Consider the following 14,146-nt stretch of genomic DNA (forward strand, 5'->3'; position numbering starts at 1 on the left):
TGCATACAAATCATACCTTAGAACAGGCTTAAGGAATCTTTATACCGATAAATAAATCATTATGCAGATATCCCTTTTTATGTTATACAGGAATCTTTATAGCATAAAAAGGAATATTTTGAAAATAACTTTTTATGCTATAAAGACATGACAAAATTATGTAAATCTGTCATGAAAATTATTAACGGTGAGTGCCAGGCAGTGGGGAATCAGTACAGGATTTTTGCTTTTTATTGCCATCACTACTTGGTCTAATTTACTAATTTTTTGTTATCATTGTTTGTATTTGTTGTTCGCGGGTGGTTTTTTTTTTCCTTGTCTTTGGAGTCTGCTATTGTCTAAATGTTTGCATTTGTTCTTTTTCTTCACTTTTATGTTTTTAATTATTATTAACACATGATTATTTTCATTTGTTCAAATGTGCGTGGTCTGTTATGAACATGAGACCAACTTGTTTGGTTAAGTGGGTCGGGCTCAGTCCACGTCTGACACTGACACCTTAGAAAAGGTGTTTATCAGCCAAACTGTAACATATCAGCGCCCCTCGCACCCTTCACTCTAACAGTTTGAAAAGCAGAGCCACGCATTTCCTATATTAAAAGGGTCTGATCAGGAATGATGTAATAAATCCACATCACATCGTGACCAACACTCGATGGCGAGGATATAAAAGTGACAAAGTCAAGAAGGGACTGATTCTCTCTCTCACTACAGCTCATTTCATACACGAACCTCATACACATCGCTGACATTTTGCTGTCCAGTACAATATGTTGGCCTAGTTTTGCAATTTTTTACCTGCTTTCAATAAAACTCTATGTCATTTCAAGCATGTGTATCAATTTTTACCTCTCTACCTACATTATTCCGTGAACTAATGACTTTTCAAATGCTAATGGACTTTGGGGTCACCCTGTATATGACCAAAAAACTATGAACAAAATAGCTTTAAAGTTACAAATTTCATTCTCTATCACGCTAATTTTTGCAAAACATGTCTTCATTTAATTTATTCATCTTCGTTAATTATTATTTCTCCATTTCATTTAATTTTTTCGCCTTCTTTAGTTATTCTGTAATTATTCATCTTCTTTAATTATTTGACATTTAAAATACCATATAACGAAGCTTAGATATCAAGCACGGAGTTAAATTTAATTTTCCATTGAAGGAAATAGCAAGATGATGAATGATAATAGTAACATATATAACTTAAGCTAACTTAAAAGAAGTAGCGAGAAAAACTATAATCCAATTTATTAAATAGAAGCGACGGTTGTTAAAAGAAAATTCCGATGATATATTCTAATAAAGAAGACGAGAGTGGGAATACAGCTGCCGAAGTGATTTAATAAGTCCCTTTACATTCTGTAATGACAGAACATATGTATTTTCAAAGCATGCTTTGAGTTTATTACGTATAGAGACGGAGATTAGAAAACTGTGAAAGTTATTAGAATTGAAATTAGGAAACTGTAAAAATTATTCGAATTGTTATTTGAAAACTGCGATAATTATTATAATTGTAATCAGAAAAGACTGACAATTAGAAAACTCTGAAATCTTTCCTTATAGTTTTATTTTACAAATAAGCATTTAAATATTCGATGAATCTTTGAAATTTTTAATTCTTATTTACCTATGTTTAAGTCCATCCTTATTTCCTTCCTCACTGCGGGTACACTTAGTGCAAATGGTAGCATTGGAAGCTCGGGAGTTCGATACCCGGCGAAATCTTCGCTGATTTTCTTGTTTATTTTTTGTTTCGAAAATATCTAAAACTCTGAAGTGGCTCCCGATTCAAATATGGTGAAATAATTCGCCATCAATTGATTTCGGCGAATGGGGTTCTTCCCCCCCCGTTGCCCTTTGAATGTGTATGTATGTGGTGGGAGGGGGATCTAAGAAATACGCCTGATCCTCATTGCTTTGCTAGCTCATAAGAAGTTCTGGAATTCAATAACCGGTGAAAGCATCATTGAGTATTTTTGGTTTGGTTTTGCCTGAGAAAACGCCTAATAGTATCTGCAAACTTATATATAAATATCTCACTCTTATTTTGAATTCTCATTATTGGTTTCTTGGAAACTCTGCAATGATAAATTTAATTTTTTAAACCAATTTGGTTTGATACTATCGAAACAGCTTGGTATGGTCTATTTGTTTTCCGTAAAGCATTTGAGGGTTATATGCCTAAGGGGGGTGTCATGCATATATTCGGTAAGAGGATGCTACCGACCAAGCCTGCCGGAAGAACAGTCAAACCAACGACTTATAGCTGGAAGGAGAGATGAGAAACTCTGGCAACGAGAAGAGGAAGCGTGCTTGATGCGAGAAGGACGGCATGCTTGTGAGAAAAAAATTGAAATTAGTTTGGCTGTATTCCGAGAGTAGAGTTGGTCTTTTTTTTTTTTTTTTTTTTTTTTTTTTTTTTTTTTTTTTTTTAGTCCAAAGGGATTTGAATCCCGAAGGACTATTAGTTTCGTTTTGGCATTTTGCGTCGGACGGATAAATGTCGGTTCACTTTTCGAACTGTTGCCATAAAATGTTAGAGTCCTGCATTATATTTGAAGAAATTAAATAATGAAAATCTGCGTAAATGTATGTATATTTCTCACATTGTCATAAAATAACGGTACATAGAGTCATCGAATTTTGAATAACGTAATCCTCCAACGAATATGAGCATGTGGAAGACCAAATTTGAAATTTGAAATTTGTTTTATGATCGATTTCCTATTTTTTAAAACTTTGACGAATTTTTGATTAACAAACTCAAGGATTTCAAAGCGAGCAATGTCAACGTTGTGCAGAAAAAATATTTTTATCTCCAGCGCGTGAGTCTCTGTATCGGAAATTCTAAAGATATGCTCGTTTTAAAACTATTTTGCGATATAGCTGTTGCACTGGATCTTATGGTTTAAGTGCGAGGAACATGATATTTAATAAAGAAAGGTAACACACAAAATGTTAAAAAACATCCCTTTGGACTTAATTTAAAATCTTAAACATTTCAGATATTTTTTTTTTTTTTTGTTAAGAACGGAGAGATGCAATGTATTACTTGGGCGTGTGATGTAAATGTGAATAAAAGCAATACTTTGTGAAAAGTTAATGTGTATTTACAAAATTAAAATATAGCTTATGTTATTATTAATCCTGCATAAGTGTCTCAGTTTATTTCCTGCAAATAGAGTTGACTAATAACATTCATAAGTGGATGGAAAACGAACCGACAAAGATGAATTGATCAAAGGATCGATCCATGACAGGGGGCTGCCTTCTCGGAGAACTTTCTAAGGGATACTGGCTCATATACTCGTTACACATGGAGAAATTACGAAAATGCTCACGTAGCCAGCGTGTTCGCGGGATTCTAACCTCGGATCGAACTACCAGTGTTAAGCGGCTTGACCGCTCGGTCACTGGTGGGCCCTGATATGGAAAGAGAATTTTAAAACCTGGCAAAAGTGATTCAAACTTTATTCATTTTATCTTCTTACCATAGCAAATTAAAGTTATTTCCGTACTAACAATAATGCCCACACAAATTAGTAATAATTAATTTAGCTGGATTATTCTTTTGAATTTCATTCTTACATTTAAATATTTTTCTATCTTTATAAATATGCGACTAAAACTTAAGGAAGAAAGCTTTAAAACACCTGGTAATGTTTTTGAAACGTGAACAAAAATCATTTACTTAGTTGTACTCTAACCTTTTATTCCCTATTTTTGAAGAAAATAGTCGGAGAAAAAAAAAAAAAAAAAAATTTTTTTCAATTAGCTGTGTAAAGCACTTCAAGTTCTTGAAGTTTACAATGCATTTTCATCAATAATAAACATTTCTAATAGAACAAAAGTCCAGTATTTAAGAAATGTTTCAGTAATTTAAATTTATAAATTATTTTAATTAACTACTTAAAATACAGTTTTAACTTTGGAAAGTATTACAAAATAAGGAGATTTTAATAAGATGACTCGACTGGATTATGTATAAGCAATCGAAGGCTACTGACTTAGGTATGCTTTCGAGGAGAACTTTCAAAGTAAATCTTACGGGATCGTAATTGTGTAGAAATTAAATCAAAGGCCCTAAAGCTCTATTAGACCCACAAGCCGGTTTTTGCTCCGTCTGAAATATCATGGCAAAGTCTTAAGACGTTTGTAAATAAATGTTTTATTTAACTGGTGAAATTAAGCAGAAGGCACCATTTGTGATTGCAAGCATCGTCACTTGTATTATTTAGAACAAAAGAATCTTCAAATTAACTGCAACATAATCGGAAACTAAAAAAATTAACCTAGTTGAGCTATCATCAGCAGTTTAATGGCGCGTTTTGACATCAGCTTGCGAAAGAGCTAAAGCCGGTTTTCCACAGGTAGATTTTGGTGATATAACATACAACTGCAGAGGATGCTGGCAAAAGATCAGGAATTAAAGCATTTAAAACCCTCGATTTAAATATTCACTGGATTTAAATGCTAACTGTTTTGCATTCTGGTGAGAAATACGGAAAAGGAGACGTTGTAGTAAGATTTTAAATGATAATAATTGGTTAATTGACGTAACATAGTTTACATTTTTCCTTATTAAAATCTCCACTTATCGAAAACTAAGATCTGAGTGACACTGGATAAGATTTTAAATTTTGAAGTTTTTATGATTGAGCCAACAGTGCAAAATCTCCAGTTACCTAACATTCTAAACTCAAGTTTACAGTTTCACTTACTTTTTAATTTACATTTCAGATCCGTCGAAGATTTTTGGTCACGACTTTCTCTGCCTTGCGTCTTCTTTCAGATTCCTGGAAAGATGTATGGTTTAGCAGAGAAGATTTGAGATCACCTTTTACAATAAACATTTTCCCCTCTCAATATATTTTTCTTTCCGCTCTCCAGCTTTGCGTTGGGGGAACAAGTGTGTGTTATTGAAGTATTTATCTTCTTATTGCATTTTTGTATAATTAATATATTTGGCACACCAGACCTAAAAATATCCTGTTTCAAAATATATACCCAATATTGTAGATTTGAATTAAAATTGATGAGTTGAGTTAACATCTAAAAAATTCCAATTACGTGCAGAGCATTTAAAGTTTTGTTATTTATTACGAAATTTTCGCATTTTTCCTTCTCGTGCACAGTTTTTGTTTAATTTTAGAAAGCATTATTCCCACCTTAAAAGTTAGCTTATGCCTTTCCTTATCATAGTAAAATGTTCACTTTCTACAAGCTCTATATGAATTGCGTGTTACCTCATCCCGAGCTTCTGAATGTTTGATACCGTAACTTCTTCCGATTGTTCTTCAACAAAATATACCGTATATATCCGCGTATAAGTCGAGATATTTTGGACAAAAAAAGACTTCAAAGTGTGGGGGGGGGTCGACAATACGCGGGCCATAAAAAATTAAAAGAATCGAAAGTTCAAAAAATTCTTTATATAATGCAGTTGTTTTCTTCCCGCACTCAAATTGGACGACTTATAAGTCACTTACTTGATGTAATTTCATGACTTAAATTATGTGACGAACTAATCACGGAGTTTCATACTTTAATTAGAGTAAGTTTAACTAGAGTAAGTTTAAAATCATTTAAAAATGTTGTATTAGCAACGAAGTAGACGGCACGGAAGATGATGCTGTTTTTGAAAGTGAAAATGACGACGAAGGCTCTAGTAGTTATTGTAACAATACAGAGTTCGAGACTGAAAATGATGACGAGCCAATGACGACAGAAGAGTTCCATGAAATGTTTGGCGAATCTGACTATGCATCGGACGTTGAAGGATTTTGATTTTGTTTATTTACCAAGGTATTTTTTATCGTATATTTAGTCTTTTTCTCAGATGATTTTGAATAAATGTAGTACTTAAAAAAAAATTTTCGAAGTTTCTCGATCGATTTCGGAAGTGGGTGGTCAACTTATACGCGGGTTTCTTATTTTCTACGAGTTTTTTATATCGAAGTGGAGGAGTCGACTTATACGCGGTATCGACTTATACGAGATACGGTAGTTTATTGCATGATGAAATTAACTTTCTCCCAAGAAATAATTAAGTTGGTTCCTTTAGCACTGGCTTCGTGTTTAGAGAATCTTAGTGCAGACGGGAGCTCATTGCCACAACTATCCCAGCTTTGGTGGTAATATTAATAATACATAATTGTGGATAAATCTAAATTAAATCTTTCTACGCACATGCTCTGCAATATTTGACTCTGGTGGATAAGTGAATCATCTCAAAATCCTTTTATGTCTAAGCCCGTCCATATTCCTCAAAGGTTTGACTTGCATACTGAGAACCATTGCCTGAGACTACTTTTACTGGGGCTCCAAATTTTAATACAAATTTATTTTAAGATTAATCTGCAACAATTTTCGCGGACGTCCGTCTGCAGGAAGTTGTTTCTACTCACTTTAAAAAATGATTAACAGACACAAGCAAATATATGTTTTATTTATTTTCAGTATGAGGACTAATAGATTAATTCCTATGATTTCATACTAAAGTGTGAATTTTGTATTGTTTAGATGTCCGGCCGGGATATCATTAATGTTGTAGAATCATTAGTTTAATTGGAAGCAGAAACGATGAAATATATGCGGCTGCTTTCGACGGGAATCGAACCACGGACCTCTGGAATACCGGCCCACGTGCTCTCGTTACACCACGAAGGCACGCTAGGGAAGTGGGAGAAATACCTTATATACTCCTCTTTTTAAGGAGCGACTACGGTTTTAGGGGACCTAGTCGCCAAATCCTGGGTGCGGAGAATCATCATCCACAATCCTTTTAGTTCCGCTTGTAGAGTCATTATGTTATTGGAAGCAGAAAAGATGAAAAATATGCAACCGCCTCCGCCGGGAATCGATCCACGGACCTCTGGAATACCGGCCCAGCGTGTTACCGTTACACCACAAAGGCACGCTAGGGAAGTGGAAGAAATACCTTATAATGTTAGTAACTAATTGGTAAATGCTACAGGATTTAATACATTTCAGTTCAATTGACCGTGAAAGGGAACATATGGTCTTTTCTAAGGGTTGAAATGTATCGTCCCAAATTAATCATAAACTACATTTATTTAGTTTTAAATAATAATAATCTAATTAATTTAATTTCTAATATTACAATACATACTTTAAAAATATAAACTTAATATACTTACATGGAAGAGGAGTAAGAACTAAAAATAAAAGGCAATTGAATTAAAAAAAAAAGTTAAAATTCCATGGAGCACAAAGCTTTCAAATCCCTCGATTTAAATACTCAACCAATTATTTTGCATCCTGGTGAGAGCTACGGAAAAGAAGAATTATAGCAATGGTGTAAATTAAAATAATTATTTAAAGTAATATAAAATATTCTACAAATAGGCTTGCAGAATAATCCGAGGTATCCAATCGCGCATCAGAACATTTTCTGTAATTTCAGACGTTAGTACTAAATACCTTTTATTTTAACCAATCACATTCAAATATCCCAAAACTAATTAATATGTATTTTACATTATATATTATATATTTACGCAAATCAAATGTTTTAGCTAAAAATAATGAGTAGATTTTCTTTTTGTATTCGAATTTATAAAATACATATTAATATATTCATAATGTAATATCGATATTGTTGTTCATTAAGTGATTACTAATTAGTAATTAACTAGTAATTAATTACTAATTAGTAATCACTTAATGAGTGATTAATTAATTAATAATTAATTAATTACTACTCTAGTGAAGGGGAGAACCTTGCGTCAGTCACCTTCACCCTCGAAATCTGTAGAATTACATATAACAACTCCAAACCGAATTCACTTCCACTCCTTCTTCCGTTGTTCCAAACAATATGATACATCATTGCCACTGTACTCAAATTATTAACATTCACATTACATTACTACAGTTTGCAGATATAGAAAGACTACTGCTATGTGTCTGTGAATTTCCAATTAATCCCAGTACAAAAATAAAAGAAATTTACATATTCAAGTTTTTAAAATAACGACATATTCCTTACACGTGGTATTCTTAATGTGTCAAATTAAATTGTTCTTATAAGTATTGTTGTTCAAAACAAGTGTTAGAATTTTTCTTGAATAAATATTGCACAAACTGCTCTTTTTATGCGCAGTTTCATAGTTTCAGTAGTTCACTATTTAGTAATTTCACAAAACTAAAAAAAAACAGGTTTAAAGTTAACGTTTTAGATCATATTTTGTAAAGCTAAGTTACAACAGTATTGTTACACTGCATATAGAATGCCAACTACATATTCAAATCAAGCGTATGTCATATAATATTTACATTATATCAATCATAGATTTTTATAATATCCAAAAGGCTGTAAATCATAAATAAAGCATAAATCAGTAAATGAAGCTAGTTTCATGAAACAGTAAATAAAGATATAAAATAATTTTAAAAAATGTGAAAGTTTTCAGATATTATATTACGCCTAAAGGTTTTTTTGACGTTTTGTGTGTTACCTTTATTTATTAAATATCATTTTATTCGCGCGTAAACCATAAAATTCAATTCAACAGCAATATCCTAAAATATTTCAAAGAGCATATCTTTCGAGTTTCCGATACACAGTCTAGCTTGTTCGAGATAAAAGTGTTTCTATTTTCCTTACAGTGCTGCCATTTCTCACATTGAAATCGGTGGAGTTTCATCAAAAACTCGTAAAGACTTTAAAAATATGAAATAGGTAATAAAACAAATTCGAAATTTCAACTTTGAGCTTCCAGATGCCCATATTCGGTAAAGGATTCCGTTTTTTAAAATTTGATGGCTCTAGGTACCATTGTTTTATCACAATGTGAGAAACATACATTTATGCAGATTCCCCATTATTCAATTTTTTTAAATATAACACAGGGCGATAGCATTTAGTGGCAACCATTTGAAGAATGAAACATACATTTAAATTTTTCAACGCAAAAAGCCAAAACGAAATTAATAGCCCTTCTAGGCTAATAAATGTTGCATTTAATCCAAACTGTTATTTCTCTGATATAATATAAAGTATTACCTGGTTTCTAATACATGAAATATTTTTCAGAAAGCCCCTTGGGATAGTTTGGGATCTGTGGTGTTTTTTGTAAATGTGTCCTTTCTAATTTATTATCTTCCATCTGTTCTAACAAAATATCATTTTTGTTAAAGTAACATTTATCCCTATTTATTCAAACAAAAATACTGCTGTTTCCAAGACACTCTATACATTTCAAACTCTATTAATGCACCGGAACAAAGTAAATCATTCAGCAATTTATTCCTTCCAATTTAATGTTTCATTCGGGTGCACAAAACAGAAATAATATCATTGCGAAAGACACAGTTAGGCCTTTTACGACTGCAGCCACAATTCAATCCCCATCGTTACAGCAATATACGCTGTACCTTATCTGATATACGTGTCTCTTTCATGGAACTCAACTACATTATGAGATAAGTTATTAACGAAGTATTTATAATGGAGACATTCCGGGAAGGAAAAGGAAACTCTTCCGCCTCTTAATCCTATCAATGCAGACAAGAGTGAAAAAAAGCGCCCCATAGTCTTATGAAGCTCTTTAATAGCATTATCATTCCACAATGTTCTCTTGGGTAGAATCGTAGTCTTTTAGAGAACGAAGAACTCCACTAAGTGGAGTCGATAACAAATAGGACGGAATGGGATAAATACTTTAACTTTCTGTAGAGAAGTTTTATAGAGTTAAGAAATCTCTGACTGGAAATAGGTACCTTTTTTATGAACCTTCAACTGTGTGATATATTTGTTGTCAAAAAAAATTAAATAAAGTACATTTTCTCCTCAATAAATTTAAAAATTGCCTATTATTTATTTTCATTTCTGTGTATTTAACAAGCTTATATAATTCTATTTAATACCTGATCAAAAATAAATTATCTATTAAAAGTTCCAAAGATTTCTGTTTTTAGATAACCCAGAGTTTTGTTTTTTTTATTTCGGTATATATATTATGCATACAACATGTAAATTTAAAGTAGAACATTGATTTTTTTTACTGCAACTAAATGTTAATATTTTATTTGAGGGCATTTTTTTCCACTATTAATTTTTAATATAGGATACATGAAAGGCATTTGATGAAATTTGAAAATCATCCACGAAAGCTGAAGAAACATGTAATTGGATTTCAAAGTATTGAACAAATAATATAAAAATATTGGATTACAGCAAACGCTGTAATCCAATATTTTTATATTATTTAATTAGCTAAAACCTGCATAATATATTTCGAAAGGCTGATTTTTCAACTAAAATTATATAAAATTCAATTAAGGTTTGAATCGTTTAAAGGGATTGACGTTTAAAGGGATTGACGTTGTCAAGGGATATGACGTATGCCCGTCATATCCCTTGACAACAGAATCTCCTATATTCAGAAGGATCTATACATTTGCTTTTTAAAGTGATTTCTCCACGCGTAATAATAAAAAATAAAAGTAAGTGTATACACCTGCAGTGCGGGGAAATTATATTTTCTGAGAAATATTTCAAATTAGTCTAAGAGTTGTGAGAAGATTTAGACATAAAATATCACAAAATAAAATAAAAAATATAAATACAGAAATGAAAGGAAATCAAATAAGTTATTACGTTAATAAAATAGTATTCCAGAAAACTTAAATAAACATGACTGTGTAATAAGTGTCGCTGATCACTTGCTAAACATTGCTTCTAATTTTCATTATTGTGTTTGATTAATTTCTCAGAGAAATGGAAGGTTTATTTACTAACGCTAAAATGCAGGTTCTGTAGCCAGATGCGGGAATAACAACGGCCAATAACCGGATATTAATGTGTGGTGGTCATGTCAGGAAGCTCTGCAACTGCTGTAATTGGTATATGCTTTGCATCTTTTATTTTGTTCTATAAATCTTCAGGAGTTTTGGCGTCAATGATGCGAGAAATATTAAAAACGAAAATGACAGAGCAAATCAAATATAAATGATTAATTTAACCGTGAAGTGAAACATTATACTACAAGCAGATCTTATACTACCTAAATTAGTCCGATAATAATAGATTATGCTTAATAACTGTACATAATGAAGCGATCATTAAATTTTTATTATTGAGCAACAGATCATGTGCAGTATATAATTTATTGAAAATCGATATGGTGCCTAAATTTCTAACTATTTGTTTACTTAATAAAGCTGAAACAGTAGTCAGAAACTTACTGTTATGTACTTCAATATTTTGCTTTATAAATTATGGGAGAAGTATCAACTTAAAACAAATTTTAGGGAATTGATTTCAAAATCAAATGCGCTTATAAAAGAGGATATTTTCCAAATGCTTGCTTAGTATTTACGAAAATTAAGCTATCTATACTTAATTTGTAATATAATGTGCAAATATAATAATATAATATAATATAATATAATAATTATAATATAAATATAACAATATAATAATTTTAATATAATGTGTAAATATAATAATATAATATAATAATTATAATATAAATACAATAATACAATAATTTGTAATATAATGTGCAAATATATTATAATAAATAATAAATTAATTTAATAACTTATTTGCCTTTCTCATGGTTATTTCAAATAAAGAACAATTTGGTTCAAACTATCAGTAAGTTACTTTGAGCATTTGTATTCTCTAGTGTGCAATATGGCAAAAAGAAATCGAAATAAATTGCGTACGTTTTACTATGCTGTATACCATTTACTTTTCTTTAAATTAAGTTTCGCTCTTTCTGTTACAAATACCTCATTAAGTTATCCGCATCTGAGCTCTGTAAATAAAAACTTTGGATGAGTGCTATTAAAATAATATCATTTCTGCTGGTTTTGATTTTAATTTTCTTGCAGTTAATAAACGCTAAGCTCTTGAAGTTATGAAAGAGAAATCACTCATGATATATTAAAATCTCTTTCATTCCAAGCACTTTTCTTTATTAATTGTTTTTGGAGAGCCACACTTAGCTAAAATTCCTTGAGATAAAAAGAACGAAAGAGAGAGGGATATATTTTCTTTGAGATTCAATTTAAAAATAATTTCACAAAGATTTAGCGAAGATAATGAAACTCTTGCCTAGGTATTTATAGTTATAATAAGTAATAATTTTAAGTAAATTATAATTCGTTAATTAAGATATATACTAATTAGTAAAAGCCGAATGCTTTTCTGTTACAGATACTGCTCTAATATTGCTTTAGAATCTTCTTGCAGTATCTGCAATAATATTTCTTTTAGTTTAATTTATGTCATATAGATATATTATTAAAAAGAATTTAAACTAATTAATGTATTAGCAAATTCGTTTTAATCTTTGATTTATTTAACAAACAAAGAGCTCTCGTGAGCTCCAATCAAATAATCGAATTATCGTTGGTTTCTTTAAGGGGACTCATACACCTTAAGACCCATAAGATGTTCGAATAGGTGACTGTTGCAAGAATCGCGATAACTTATTTATTTTAAAAGCAATAACTACCAACTTTTCACAGCTGACTACATAATATAGCTGCATTCTGAAATAGTAATCAGAACGTTTATGTTGCCACAAATATCTTTATAATTTAATCCGCTTTGTGACAACATTTTTGCCATGTTTCCACCTTGCGCGCACAGTTTAAAACATTCTGTTTCATAATTTAATTCTATATTCAATATATAGCTATTATAATATTTGGAAACTACTGTGAACCTAAAATTCTAAAAATTTCATGTTAAATTTTTATTTTATTTTGAGTCGAGTTTATAAAATGTATTTTATTAAAAAAAATGTGTAATGTTTTCGTCCAAAAATTTTTCAATACTAAAATATTCATCAGATTGTTGGTTCAGTTAGAAAATAGTGCCCGTATAAAGAATTCCATCCAATTTCAAGTATGTACCGTTAGCCATTTTTAAAATATCATGCGCGCAAGGTGGAAACATCACGAAATATTTTGTCAGAAAGAGGATTAAATTAAAAAAAAAATATTTGTGGCAACACAAACTTTCTGGTTACTAGTCTCCAAAGCAGCCATATTATGCTGTCAGCTGTAAAATGTTGGAAGTAATTGCTTTTAAAATAAATAAAATATTCCAATTCTTGCAACAGTCACATATTCGAAGATGATGAGGGTTTTGTGTATGAGTCCCCTTAAGCAATTAGAGGCTGACTAAATTCGAAATCCAAATCAAATATTTTATGTCTTACTCGATTTGCAACATTTTGTGAGTTTGCTACTCATGACGCTGTTGAAGGATAAATGAAAACGGTTTGTCTCATGCAATGACTATCCATGGTAATATAAGATAAAGAATAAACATTTTGGAAATACTTCTTTGCAAAGGACGTTTATAACATAAAAATGCAGCAGTTTGTAACATAAAAATGCAGCAAGTTTTCACTAAGAGCAGTATGTTTGATTTAAATTTTTTGTAATAGATTCTGTTTTAAAATTTTAGTTTTGCTATAATAATCATATTTCTGACTGTATGACATGCCCATCTAAACTGTTGTGGACGTTATTCTCAAACAATATATAGGATAATTTAATAACTTAAATGATAATTCCAGAATGGACTAAGCATATTTTAATTCACAATAATATAAAGAGATGTTAGGGTTACAAGATCAAAACAAATTTCTTTTATTTACGTTTTCTCTTGTTGCCAATCTAGAAAAAATAAATTTCGCAACAACAAAGAGGATATTATATTTAAAAGAGCTGCTACAGTACAAAGTATTCTGTTGTAAAGCATTATCGTGTCTGCTAGCGCAACTGATAAATAATTTTGGTGGTGTCCCAATGTTGTTATGCTGTCAGTTATGATTAAGGAAAAAGGTTGCTATTTGGGAAGACGAAAATAACAGTGATATTCATTGAACTTGCTTTAATTGTACCAGAGGGAGATCTTCGAACATCTCTCCAGGCAAACAGAATTTTGCTTCAATTAAGAGATTATTGTACATTATGAAACTGGAAAAGCCTGCTGTACCATATACGTTTACTCTGTGTATTCTGAAAACCAAAATATAAGTTATATTATAATTTTTAATGTTCATGTAAAAAAAAATTAATCTTAATTTCAGCTGAGTCAGTGAAAAACTAAAACCAAAGAAAGTTTAGTCATATGAATGACAAG

General features: G+C 31.0%; 1 long non-coding RNA gene across 1 annotated transcript in view; it reads right to left on the reverse strand.

The window, feature by feature from the left end:
* LOC118183594 (uncharacterized) overlaps nt 1–4,975 on the reverse strand; it is a 57,804-nt gene extending 52,829 nt beyond the window's left edge. Inside the window, exon 1 of the long non-coding RNA XR_004757262.2 lies at nt 4,734–4,975. This is a non-coding gene — a long non-coding RNA (uncharacterized LOC118183594). The remainder of the gene's footprint in view (nt 1–4,733) is intronic.
* Between the last annotated feature and the right edge of the window lie 9,171 nt (nt 4,976–14,146).

The sequence above is a fragment of the Stegodyphus dumicola genome, chromosome 10 (assembly GCF_044657685.1).
Source record: "Stegodyphus dumicola isolate Sdum_Otavi_A_Nest chromosome 10, ASM4465768v1".
NCBI lineage: Eukaryota > Metazoa > Arthropoda > Arachnida > Araneae > Eresidae > Stegodyphus > Stegodyphus dumicola.